The following is a 12,214-nucleotide window of genomic DNA, read 5'->3' on the forward strand; positions in this document are numbered from 1 at the left end:
CATCTCATCGTATGGGATCATGTGCGATATTTACATATAGGGCTTATAGAAATTGATTTTCAGTTTGTCAAATTGTATTCATTTCATGTATCACATGACACCTGGGTGACGTTGGATAATTGATGGGTTTTGAGGGATTTCATGCGATTTGTAATCACCGAACATGTTTTTGAAAAATAAACTATGGAAGTTATAATCAGTATCAGTAATGTCAGAATGAACTATCACTGCGTTCAAAAGAATGTTTTTTCTACTGCTTTGTATCACATAGATATTCACAAGCCGAGCGCCTCGAGTTTGTTTGTTGTTTAACGCCGCACTCAACAATATTCCAGCTATATGACGGCGCTCTGTAAATGATCGAGCCTGGACCAGACAATCCAGTGATTGACATCACGAGCATCAATCCACGCAAGAGGGATACGATGTCATGCATCTACCAAGTCAGCGAGCCCGACCACCCAATCCCGTTAGTCGCCTCTTACGACAAGTATGTGTTGCTGAAAACTTATTCCACCACGGATCTTCAAGGCAAGCATGGGTTGCTGAAGACCTATTCTTCCCCGGATCTTCACAGCACGCATGGGTTCCTGAAGACCTTTTCCACCCCGGATCTTCACGGCAAGCATGGGTTCCTGAAGACCTATTCCACCCCGGATCTTCACGGCAAGCATGGGTTCCTGAAGACCTATTCCACCCCGGATCTTCACGGCAAGCATGGGTTGCTGAAGACCTATTCTACCCCGGATCTTTACTGCAAGCATGGGTTGCTGAAGACCTATTCCACCCCGGATCTTCACGGCAAGCATGGGTTGCTTATTCCACCCCGGATCTTCACGGCAAGCATCGGTTGCTGAAGACCTATTCCACCCCGGATCTTCACGGCAAGCATGGGTTGCTGTAGACCTATTCCACCCCGGATCTTCACGGCAAGCATGGGTTGCTGAAAACCTATTCCACACCGGATCTTTACGGCAAGCATGGGTTGCTGAAGACCTATTCCACCCCGGATCTTCACGGCAAGCATGGGTTGCTGAAGACCTATTCCACCCCGGACCTTCACGGCAAGCATGGGTTGCAGAAGACCTATTCCACACCGGATCTTCACGGCAAGCATGGGTTCCTGAAGACCTATTCCACCCCGGATCTTCAGGGCAAGCATGGGTTGCTGAAGACCTATTCCACCCCGGATCTTTACGGCAAGCATGGGTTGCTGAAGACCTATTCCACCCCGGATCTTCACGGCAAGCATGGGTTGCTGAAGACCTATTCCACCCCGGATCTTCACGGGTCCCTAACAACAAAGGTTGTGACCTGATGGATCCGGTGGTCAGCTCGGTGACTTCGTTGTCAGTGCGTCATCGTACCCGACGGCATAGACCGCTGCCCATAATATCAATCACTGGATTGTCTAGTCCAGACTCATCTACAGACCGCCATCGCATGTCTCTATGTAATCCAATCGCTGACAGAATACGTTATTCTTGGGTTTGAGCCCCATTAGACCCGATTATAAACCCTGTTGTGTCAACATCAAAATTTAACACATGTCCCTGGGTTTCAACAAACGTTGTTTGGATTACCTAGAATATTAAATACCCTATTAAACTGTCGGGTAAAAGAAGTATACTACACGGTTTGATGGTGGCTAAAATGAAACAAGAAATGGTTGATGGTGATGTATTTGATACGGGTATAATGGCTGCGGTTTGGACCTTAAATTTGAAGTGTTTAGGCCTCTGTTCTCAGTCTTTTGATAACGTACGTAAGTTTTGGGTCAAATTAAATTTTCAAGTGTATACTTTCTTTTGCCGGCCGGAGTGTACGACATATTTCTTTTCTTATTTCTCCCTCCGCATTCTGGCGTATGTAATCCGACCCTAATGACCACGCCCTCCTTAATGTGTCATGCAACCACATCATCACGCTAACGTCATGGGACCTGGCAAAGGTGGAAGGTCAAGACGTTAACATGACGTCAACGAGGTCACACTCGAAGTGGACGGAATTGTTGATTACATGGTTAAGGTGAATGTAGGAAGGGGAGGGTGATTTATAGGAAATCCCGACGCACAGTGTCCCCAGGTGATATGCTAATGAGATCATGTGATAAATCACGTGACATAAGGGACGTGCCTACTTACACAATTCACTATTGGGGTTCAAGGAGAAAGTGGGTGAAGAAATCTCCGCGTGACGGAAAGTCGACGAACATTGTGATTGGGTGGATAAACTGGTGTCTGAGTGTGTCTGGTGTCTGAGTGTGAGTAGTACTATCAGTGAACACAATAGATGACGTGGCCGCGATCGACTTGTCTAATTGTGTGCCATCGTTCGTGAGAAAGTCCTCACACTATCAACCACTAGTTTATGTGGCTTCGCCGAGGTTTGATAAAACGTCGCCTACTTGGGCACTAAACGTGTTAGTTTCTGATTACATCGCCTACTTGGGCACTAAACGTGTTAGTTTCTGATTACATCGCCTATTTGGGCACAACACGTGATAGTTTCTGATGACATCGCCTACTTGGGCACAACACGTGATAGTTTCTGATGACATCGCCTACTTGGGCACAATACGTGATAGTTTCTGATGACATCGCCTACTTGGGCACAATACGTGTTAGTTTCTGATTACATCGCCTACTTGAACACAATACGTGTTAGTTTCTGATGACATCGCCTACTTGGGCACAATACGTGTTAGTTTCTGATGACATCGCCTACTTGGGCACAATACGTGTTAGTTTCTGATGACATCGCCTACTTGGACACAACACGTGGTAGTTTCTGATGACATCGCCTACTTGGACACAACACGTGGTAGTTTCTGATTACAACGCCTGCTTGGGCACTACACGTGGTAGTTTCTGATTACATCGCCTTCTTGGGCACAACACGTGGTAGTTTCTGATGACATCGCCTACTTGGGCACAACACGTGGTAGTTTCTGATGACATCGCCTACTTGGGCACAACACGTGGTAGTTTCTGATGACATCGCCTACTTGGGCACAACGTATACACAGCGACAGTGGTCACTATCGCGTCGGGCACTTGGTGTGATGATTTATATCTGGGCGCACAGGACATGTTGAGACATCACCACAGCACCGTCTACGGGGACATCACCACAACACCGTCTACGGGGACATCGCCACAACACCGTCTACGGGGACATCGCCACAACACCGTCTACGGGGACATCGCCACAACACCGTCTACGGGAACATCACTACAGCACCGTCTACGGGGACATCCCCACAACACCGTCTGCGGGGACATCCCCACAGCACCGTCTACGGAGACATCACCACAGCACCGTCTACGGGGACATCCCCACAACACCGTCTACGCGGACATCCCCACAACACCGTCTACGGGGACATTTCAAGTTCCTGTAACGTGACCATGCCGATAAAGAGGGTGTCCCAGTGGGCAAAGCTTCGCTCGTCACACCGAAGACCCAGGTTCGATTGTCCACATGGGTACACTATTTGGAGCACATTCCTGGTGTCCCCCGCCGTGATTACTGGAATATTACCAAACGCGGCGTAAAATCATATTCACTCATTCACCAACCCCATGCTTCAAAAACCATGCACACGCCATAGGTTAAACCCTTACACTGCCTTCGTAAATGAACGAAGAAAGCGTTTCCTCATATACCGCAGCATCAAAGGCGCTGTTGTCCTATCTGTTCTGTTCCCCTTCTCTTTTATGTCTAATCATATGTCTTTGTACGTCTACTTTCCCGGGAATCTGCACGTGCAGAACAAGCTTGTTTAGAGTTATCTCCCTTGACCTTTGCCTGGGCGAAGTTGACGTGTTTCGTCCCGTTGAGCGCTATTCAGGCCCCGTGGTTTTGATCACAGAAATATCGCAATCTTCCTCAGTTAATAGATATCCATTACTCAATTAATAGTGTTTTGTCCGTGTTCAAGTTTGTCGCGGACAGAGCTAGGCGGGGTTTGTAATTGTATTGTTGCTTGCCTCCCGAAGATGAACGAGGGGTAATTAATTTCGCCGCTATTCTAAGACAAGGAGACGGGCGAGCAAGATGATTTATAGATGAAGTATCGATCCGCTTGAACATCGATAGGAGGAGAACGCGCGTTGTCCTTTTCTTTATGACGCTGCCAATGACGGAAGAAGCAATTGACGGAAGAATAAAATAGCCCAGGACACGGACACGAACCGCCGGACGAATGAAGCAGACATTCTACATCAATCGTGGTCCAGAGGGGGAGGCATGATAACGCATGCTGCCGTCGTGGATGATGATGTAGTAGTGACGCAGACGATGCTGCCAGTGCATCATTCAAGCAAATGAGAATATGTTTTGGTATGTTAACTGTACAAAATTATTATGTTGACATATACACTTAAGGGAGTGAGTGAGTGTAGCTGTATGTAGCATTTACATCTGTGCTAAAACACCTGTGTGGGTTTGGAAGAGATCAAGAGTCAGAAGATCCTGACGCGCCTAAGGGACGCAACTCTCTACAACGGTTTTCCACCATCGTGTATGCACAAATATGTGCCTCTTGTAATTTATTCAGGAGATTCATTTAATGGTAACAAAAAATAACAATGTTATGTACATGATCCAGCGATGTCGCCTTTGCCAACCTACACAATTACGTTTTAAAAAAAGTATCCATGTTGTTGCTGATTTCTGTCAAATACATCGTGTTATTTTACAAATATCTCCGAATAATGCAAGCCGTTTATTGTTAAAATGTGTCTAAACGCTTCGGACCAATGAGAGATCGCTATTTGATCACATGACTATATACCACGAACAGTGAGGTGAAGGGTTGCCTGTTGCACGTGCGTGTCATGTAAAATCTGATGATTGACAATGTAGTGAAAGAAACATAGACATCTCCAGACGCAACCAATTCGGCTACAAATCGATTTCGGCAGAAGTACCAATAATGTCCTATTTTTCTATTTTTGTGTATTTTGTTCGATTAGTAACCATAACTTTAAGAAACTAATAAACTGCTTTGCCACGGTGTAAACCCACATTAACACTGGTACTGTAAAGGGTCCGCCTCGAAAATACTACGTTATCGTTGTATAATAAAGAATCAATTTATTTAAAAAAAATGTTTTGTTCTTTTTATTTGGAAGAACAAATGTAACACTAATATATAATGCTGCAGAGACAGGTATATTACCTCTTCACACGACCAGTTTCGCAAAATTTAATATGTGGACACTTTACATGAAATTAATAGAAAGGGTATATTTCTACTGAGATGGTCATACGGTATCAAATTTTAAGTATATTGTTCTACAGTTCAGCGGGGATGCTGAAAAGTGATTACTGTGAAACGTATTGCCCAATAAAAGACTCGTATTGCCACGTGATATATGATTAATGACCGGCCGTCCAAATGAACAATATTCCGCTGCAAAAAACAAATAAAAATCCTGTACGTGAATGACAATGCATCAACGAAACAAGAAACACTTGGTTTAACTGCCAAGAATACTGGATTTATTTCCTACACACATGTGTGTTCCTGATTATATCGCTATTTATTACATACCCTACTTAAGGATTCATGCAATTTATGCCTCATCATTCACTGTCGTTTGAGGGCAAAAAATGTTAGAAATGTGTGATTTCAAAATTTTGTTCAACACGATACCACGGGGTGTGACCATAAAAAGGTTTGAAAATGACACCTTTTCTCCATTCGCACGACTCTGAGAATACCAGACAACAGCTGGGCACGGAATAAACACCGACTCAACTGACACTGGAGGGCCATTGTTCGCTTTACGCATGCGCGGAATACGAAAATCATAAATCTTAAGGTGAAACATTCAAATATAATATTTGTCAAAACACTGTGTTGTGTAGACTGTGTTGTGTAGACCGTATTGTGTAGAATGTGTTGTGCAGACTGTGTAGACTGTGTTGTGTCGGCTGTGTGGACTGTGCTGTGTAGTCTGTAAAGTGTTGACTGTGTAGACTGTGTTGTGTAGACTGTGTGGGCTGTGCTGTGTAGTCTGTGTAGTGTTGACTGTGTAGACTGTGTTGTGTAGGCTGTGTGGACTGTGCTGTGTAGTCTGTGTAGTGTTGACTGTGTAGACTGTGTTGTGTAGACTGTGTTGTGTAGACTGTGTTGTGTAGACTGTGTTGTGTAGGCTGTGTTGTGTAGACTGTGTTGTGTAGACTGTGTTGTGTAGACTGTGCTGTGTAGACTGTGTTGTGTAGACTGTGTTGTGTAGACTGTGTTGTGTAGACTGTGTTGTGTAGACTGTGTTGTGTAGACTGTGTAGACTGTGTTGTGTTGACTGTGTTGTGTAGACTGTGTTGTGTAGACTGTGTTGTGTAGACTGTGTTGTGTAGACTGTGCTGTGTAGACTGTGTTGTGTAGACTGTGTTGTGTAGACTGTGTTGTGTAGACTGTGTAGTGTAGACTGTGTTGTGTAGACTGTGTTGTGTAGACTGTGTTGTGTAGACTGTGTTGTGTAGACTGTGTAGTGTAGACTGTGTTGTGTAGACTGTGTTGTGTAGACTGTGTTGTGTAGACTGTGTTGTGTAGACTGTGTTGTGTAGACTGTGTTGTGTAGACTGTGTTGTGTAGACTGTGTTGTGTAGACTGTGTTGTGTAGTCTGTGTAGTGTTGACTGTGTGGACTGTGCTGTGTAGACTGTGTTGTGTAGACTGTGTTGTGTAGACTGTGTTGTGTAGACTGTGTAGTGTAGACTGTGTTGTGTAGACTGTGTTGTGTAGACTGTGTTGTGTAGACTGTGTTGTGTAGACTGTGTTGTGTAGGCTGTGTTGTGTAGACTGTGTTGTGTAGACTGTGCTGTGTAGGCTGTGTTGTGTAGACTGTGTTGTGTAGACTGTGTTGTGTAGACTGTGCTGTGTAGACTGTGTTGTGTAGACTGTGCTGTGTAGGCTGTGTTGTGTAGACTGTGCTGTGTAGACTGTGTTGTGTAGACTGTGTTGTGTAGACTGTGTTGTGTAGGCTGTGTTGTGTAGACTGTGTTGTGTAGACTGTGTTGTGTAGACTGTGCTGTGTAGACTGTGTTGTGTAGACTGTGTTGTGTAGGCTGTGTTGTGTAGGCTGTGTTGTGTAGACTGTGTTGTGTAGACTGTGTTGTGTAGACTGTGTTGTGTAGACTGTGTTGTGTAGACTGTGCTGTGTAGACTGTGTTGTGTAGACTGTGCTGTGTAGGCTGTGTTGTGTAGACTGTGTTGTGTAGACTGTGTTGTGTAGACTGTGTTGTGTAGACTGTGTTGTGTAGACTGTGTTGTGTAGACTGTGTTGTGTAGACTGTGTTGTGTAGGCTGTGTTGTGTAGACTGTGTTGTGTAGACTGTGTTGTGTAGACTGTGTTGTGTAGGCTGTGTTGTGTAGACTGTGTTGTGTAGACTGTGTTGTGTAGACTGTGTTGTGTAGACTGTGTTGTGTAGACTGTGCTGTGTAGGCTGTGTGGACTGTGCTGTGTAGTCTGTGTAGTGTTGACTGTGTAGACTGTGTTGTGTAGACTGTGTTGTGTAGACTGTGTTGTGTAGACTGTGCTGTGTAGACTGTGGGGACTGTGTTGTGTAGTCTGTGTAGTGTTGACTGTGTTGTGTAGACTGTGTTGTGTAGACTGTGTTGTGTAGACTGTGTTGTGTAGACTGTGTTGTGTAGACTGTGTTGTGTAGACTGTGTTGTGTAGACTGTGTTGTGTAGACTGTGCTGTGTAGGCTGTGTGGACTGTGCTGTGTAGTCTGTGTAGTGTTGACTGTGTAGACTGTGTTGTGTAGACTGTGTTGTGTAGACTGTGTTGTGTAGACTGTGTTGTGTAGACTGTGTTGTGTAGACTGTGTTGTGTAGACTGTGTTGTGTGTACTGTGGGGACTGTGTTGTGTAGGCTGTGTGGACTGTGCTGTGTAGTCTGTAAAGTGTTGACTGTGTAGACTGTGTTGTGTGTACTGTGGGGACTGTGTTGTGTAGGCTGTGTGGACTGTGCTGTGTAGTCTGTGTGGACTGTGTAGACTGTGTTGTGTTGACTGTGTAGACTGTGTTGTGTAGGCTGTGTGGACTGTGCTGTGTAGTCTGTGTAGTGTTGACTGTGTAGACTGTGTTGTGTAGACTGTGGGGACTGTGCTGTGTAGTCTGTATAGTGTTGACTGTGTGGACTGTGCTGTGTAGACTGTGTTGTGTAGACTGTGTTGTGTAGACTGTGTTGTGTTGACTGTGTAGTGTTGACTGTGTTGACTGTGTTGACTGTGTAGACTGTGTTGTGTCGGCTGTGTGGACTGTGCTGTGTAGTCTGTAAAGTGTTGACTGTGTAGACTGTGTTGTGTAGACTGTGTGGACTGTGCTGTGTAGACTGTGTTGTGTAGACTGTGTTGTGTAGACTGTGTTGTGTTGACTGTGTAGTGTTGACTGTGTTGACTGTGTAGTGTTGACTGTGTAGACTGTGTTGTGTCGGCTGTGTGGACTGTGCTGTGTAGTCTGTAAAGTGTTGACTGTGTAGACTGTGTTGTGTGTACTGTGGGGACTGTGTTGTGTAGGCTGTGTGGACTGTGCTGTGTAGTCTGTAAAGTGTTGACTGTGTAGACTGTGTTGTGTGTACTGTGGGGACTGTGTTGTGTAGGCTGTGTGGACTGTGCTGTGTAGTCTGTGTAGTGTTGACTGTGTGGACTGTGCTGTGTAGACTGTGTTGTGTAGACTGTGTTGTGTAGACTGTGTTGTGTTGACTGTGTAGTGTTGACTGTGTAGTGTAGACTGTGTTGTGTAGACTGTGTTGTGTAGACTGTGTTGTGTTGACTGTGTAGTGTAGACTGTGTAGTGTAGACTGTGTTGTGTAGACTGTGTTGTGTTGACTGTGTAGTGTAGACTGTGTTGTGTAGACTGTGTTGTGTTGACTGTGTAGTGTTGACTGTGTAGTGTAGACTGTGTTGTGTAGACTGTGTTGTGTAGACTGTGTTGTGTTGACTGTGTAGTGTTGACTGTGTAGTGTAGACTGTGTTGTGTAGACTGTGTTGTGTAGACTGTGTTGTGTTGACTGTGTAGTGTAGACTGTGTAGTGTAGACTGTGTTGTGTAGACTGTGTTGTGTTGACTGTGTAGTGTAGACTGTGTTGTGTAGACTGTGTTGTGTTGACTGTGTAGTGTTGACTGTGTAGTGTAGACTGTGTTGTGTAGACTGTGTTGTGTAGACTGTGTTGTGTTGACTGTGTAGTGTTGACTGTGTAGTGTAGACTGTGTTGTGTAGACTGTGTTGTGTTGACTGTGTAGACTGTGTTGTGTTGACTGTGTTGTGTTGACTGTGTTGTGTAGACTGTGTTGTGTAGACTGTGTTGTGTAGACTGTGTTGTGTTGACTGTGTAGTGTTGACTGTGTTGACTGTGTAGTGTTGACTGTGTAGACTGTGTTGTGTAGGCTGTGTGGACTGTGCTGTGTAGTCTGTAAAGTGTTGACTGTGTAGACTGTGTTGTGTGTACTGTGGGGACTGTGTTGTGTAGGCTGTGTGGACTGTGCTGTGTAGTCTGTGTAGTGTTGACTGTGTAGACTGTGTTGTGTAGACTGTGGGGACTGTGCTGTGTAGTCTGTGTTGTGTTGACTGTGTAGACTGTGTTGTGTCGGCTGTGTGGACTGTGCTGTGTAGTCTGTGTAGTGTTGACTGTGTAGACTGTGTTGTGTAGGCTGTGGGGACTGTGCTGTGTAGTCTGTGTAGTGTTGACTGTGTAGACTGTGTTGTGTAGACTGTGTGGACTGTGCTGTGTAGTCTGTGTAGTGTTGACTGTGTTGTGTAGACTGTGTAGACTGTGTTGTGTGTACTGTGTAGACTGTGTAGTGTTGACTGTGTTGTGTTGACTGTGTTGACTGTGTAGTGTTGACTGTGTAGACTGTGTTGTGTAGGCTGTGTGGACTGTGCTGTGTAGTCTGTAAAGTGTTGACTGTGTAGACTGTGTTGTGTGTACTGTGGGGACTGTGTTGTGTAGGCTGTGTGGACTGTGCTGTGTAGTCTGTGTAGTGTTGACTGTGTAGACTGTGTTGTGTAGACTGTGGGGACTGTGCTGTGTAGGCTGTGTGGACTGTGCTGTGTAGACTGTGTTGTGTGGACTGTGCTGTGTAGACTGTGTTGTGTAGACTGTGTTGTGTAGACTGTGTTGTGTTGACTGTGTAGTGTTGACTGTGTTGACTGTGTAGTGTTGACTGTGTAGACTGTGTTGTGTCGGCTGTGTGGACTGTGCTGTGTAGTCTGTAAAGTGTTGACTGTGTAGACTGTGTTGTGTGTACTGTGTAGACTGTGTTGTGTAGGCTGTGTGGACTGTGCTGTGTAGTCTGTAAAGTGTTGACTGTGTAGACTGTGTTGTGTGTACTGTGGGGACTGTGTTGTGTCGGCTGTGTGGACTGTGCTGTGTAGTCTGTAAAGTGTTGACTGTGTTGTGTAGACTGTGTTGTGTAGGCTGTGTGGACTGTGCTGTGTAGTCTGTAAAGTGTTGACTGTGTTGTGTAGACTGTGTTGTGTCGGCTGTGTGGACTGTGCTGTGTAGTCTGTAAAGTGTTGACTGTGTTGTGTAGGCTGTGGGGACTGTGCTGTGTAGTCTGTGTAGTGTTGACTGTGTAGACTGTGTTGTGTAGACTGTGTGGACTGTGCTGTGTAGTCTGTGTAGTGTTGACTGTGTTGTGTAGACTGTGTAGACTGTGTTGTGTGTACTGTGTAGACTGTGTAGTGTTGACTGTGTTGTGTTGACTGTGTTGACTGTGTAGTGTTGACTGTGTAGACTGTGTTGTGTAGGCTGTGTGGACTGTGCTGTGTAGTCTGTAAAGTGTTGACTGTGTAGACTGTGTTGTGTGTACTGTGGGGACTGTGTTGTGTAGGCTGTGTGGACTGTGCTGTGTAGTCTGTGTAGTGTTGACTGTGTAGACTGTGTTGTGTAGACTGTGGGGACTGTGCTGTGTAGGCTGTGTGGACTGTGCTGTGTAGACTGTGTTGTGTGGACTGTGCTGTGTAGACTGTGTTGTGTAGACTGTGTTGTGTAGACTGTGTTGTGTTGACTGTGTAGTGTTGACTGTGTTGACTGTGTAGTGTTGACTGTGTAGACTGTGTTGTGTCGGCTGTGTGGACTGTGCTGTGTAGTCTGTAAAGTGTTGACTGTGTAGACTGTGTTGTGTGTACTGTGTAGACTGTGTTGTGTAGGCTGTGTGGACTGTGCTGTGTAGTCTGTAAAGTGTTGACTGTGTAGACTGTGTTGTGTGTACTGTGGGGACTGTGTTGTGTCGGCTGTGTGGACTGTGCTGTGTAGTCTGTGTAGTGTTGACTGTGTAGACTGTGTTGTGTAGACTGTGGGGACTGTGCTGTGTAGTCTGTGTTGTGTAGACTGTGTTGTGTAGACTGTGTTGTGTTGACTGTGTAGTGTTGACTGTGTTGACTGTGTAGTGTTGACTGTGTGGACTGTGCTGTGTAGACTGTGTTGTGTAGACTGTGTTGTGTAGACTGTGTTGTGTTGACTGTGTAGTGTTGACTGTGTTGACTGTGTAGTGTTGACTGTGTAGACTGTGTTGTGTCGGCTGTGTGGACTGTGCTGTGTAGTCTGTAAAGTGTTGACTGTGTAGACTGTGTTGTGTGTACTGTGGGGACTGTGTTGTGTAGGCTGTGTGGACTGTGCTGTGTAGTCTGTAAAGTGTTGACTGTGTAGACTGTGTTGTGTGTACTGTGGGGACTGTGTTGTGTAGGCTGTGTGGACTGTGCTGTGTAGTCTGTAAAGTGTTGACTGTGTAGACTGTGTTGTGTGTACTGTGGGGACTGTGTTGTGTAGGCTGTGTGGACTGTGCTGTGTAGTCTGTGTAGTGTTGACTGTGTAGACTGTGTTGTGTAGACTGTGGGGACTGTGCTGTGTAGTCTGTGTAGTGTTGACTGTGTTGTGTAGACTGTGTTGTGTAGACTGTGTTGTGTAGACTGTGTTGTGTAGACTGTGTTGTGTTGACTGTGTTGTGTTGACTGTGTAGACTGTGTTGTGTTGACTGTGTTGTGTAGACTGTGTTGTGTAGACTGTGTTGTGTAGACTGTGTTGTGTAGACTGTGTTGTGTTGACTGTGTTGTGTAGACTGTGTAGACTGTGTTGTGTTGACTGTGTTGTGTAGACTGTGTAGACTGTGCTGTGTAGACTGTGTAGTGTTGACTGTGTAGACTGTGTTGTGTAGACTGTGGGGACTGTGCTGTGTAGTCTGTGTTGTGTTGACTG

The sequence above is a fragment of the Haliotis cracherodii genome, unplaced genomic scaffold, assembly GCF_022045235.1.
Source record: "Haliotis cracherodii isolate W230 unplaced genomic scaffold, xgHalCrac1.p SCAF_24, whole genome shotgun sequence".
Classification (NCBI taxonomy): Eukaryota; Metazoa; Mollusca; class Gastropoda; order Lepetellida; family Haliotidae; genus Haliotis; species Haliotis cracherodii.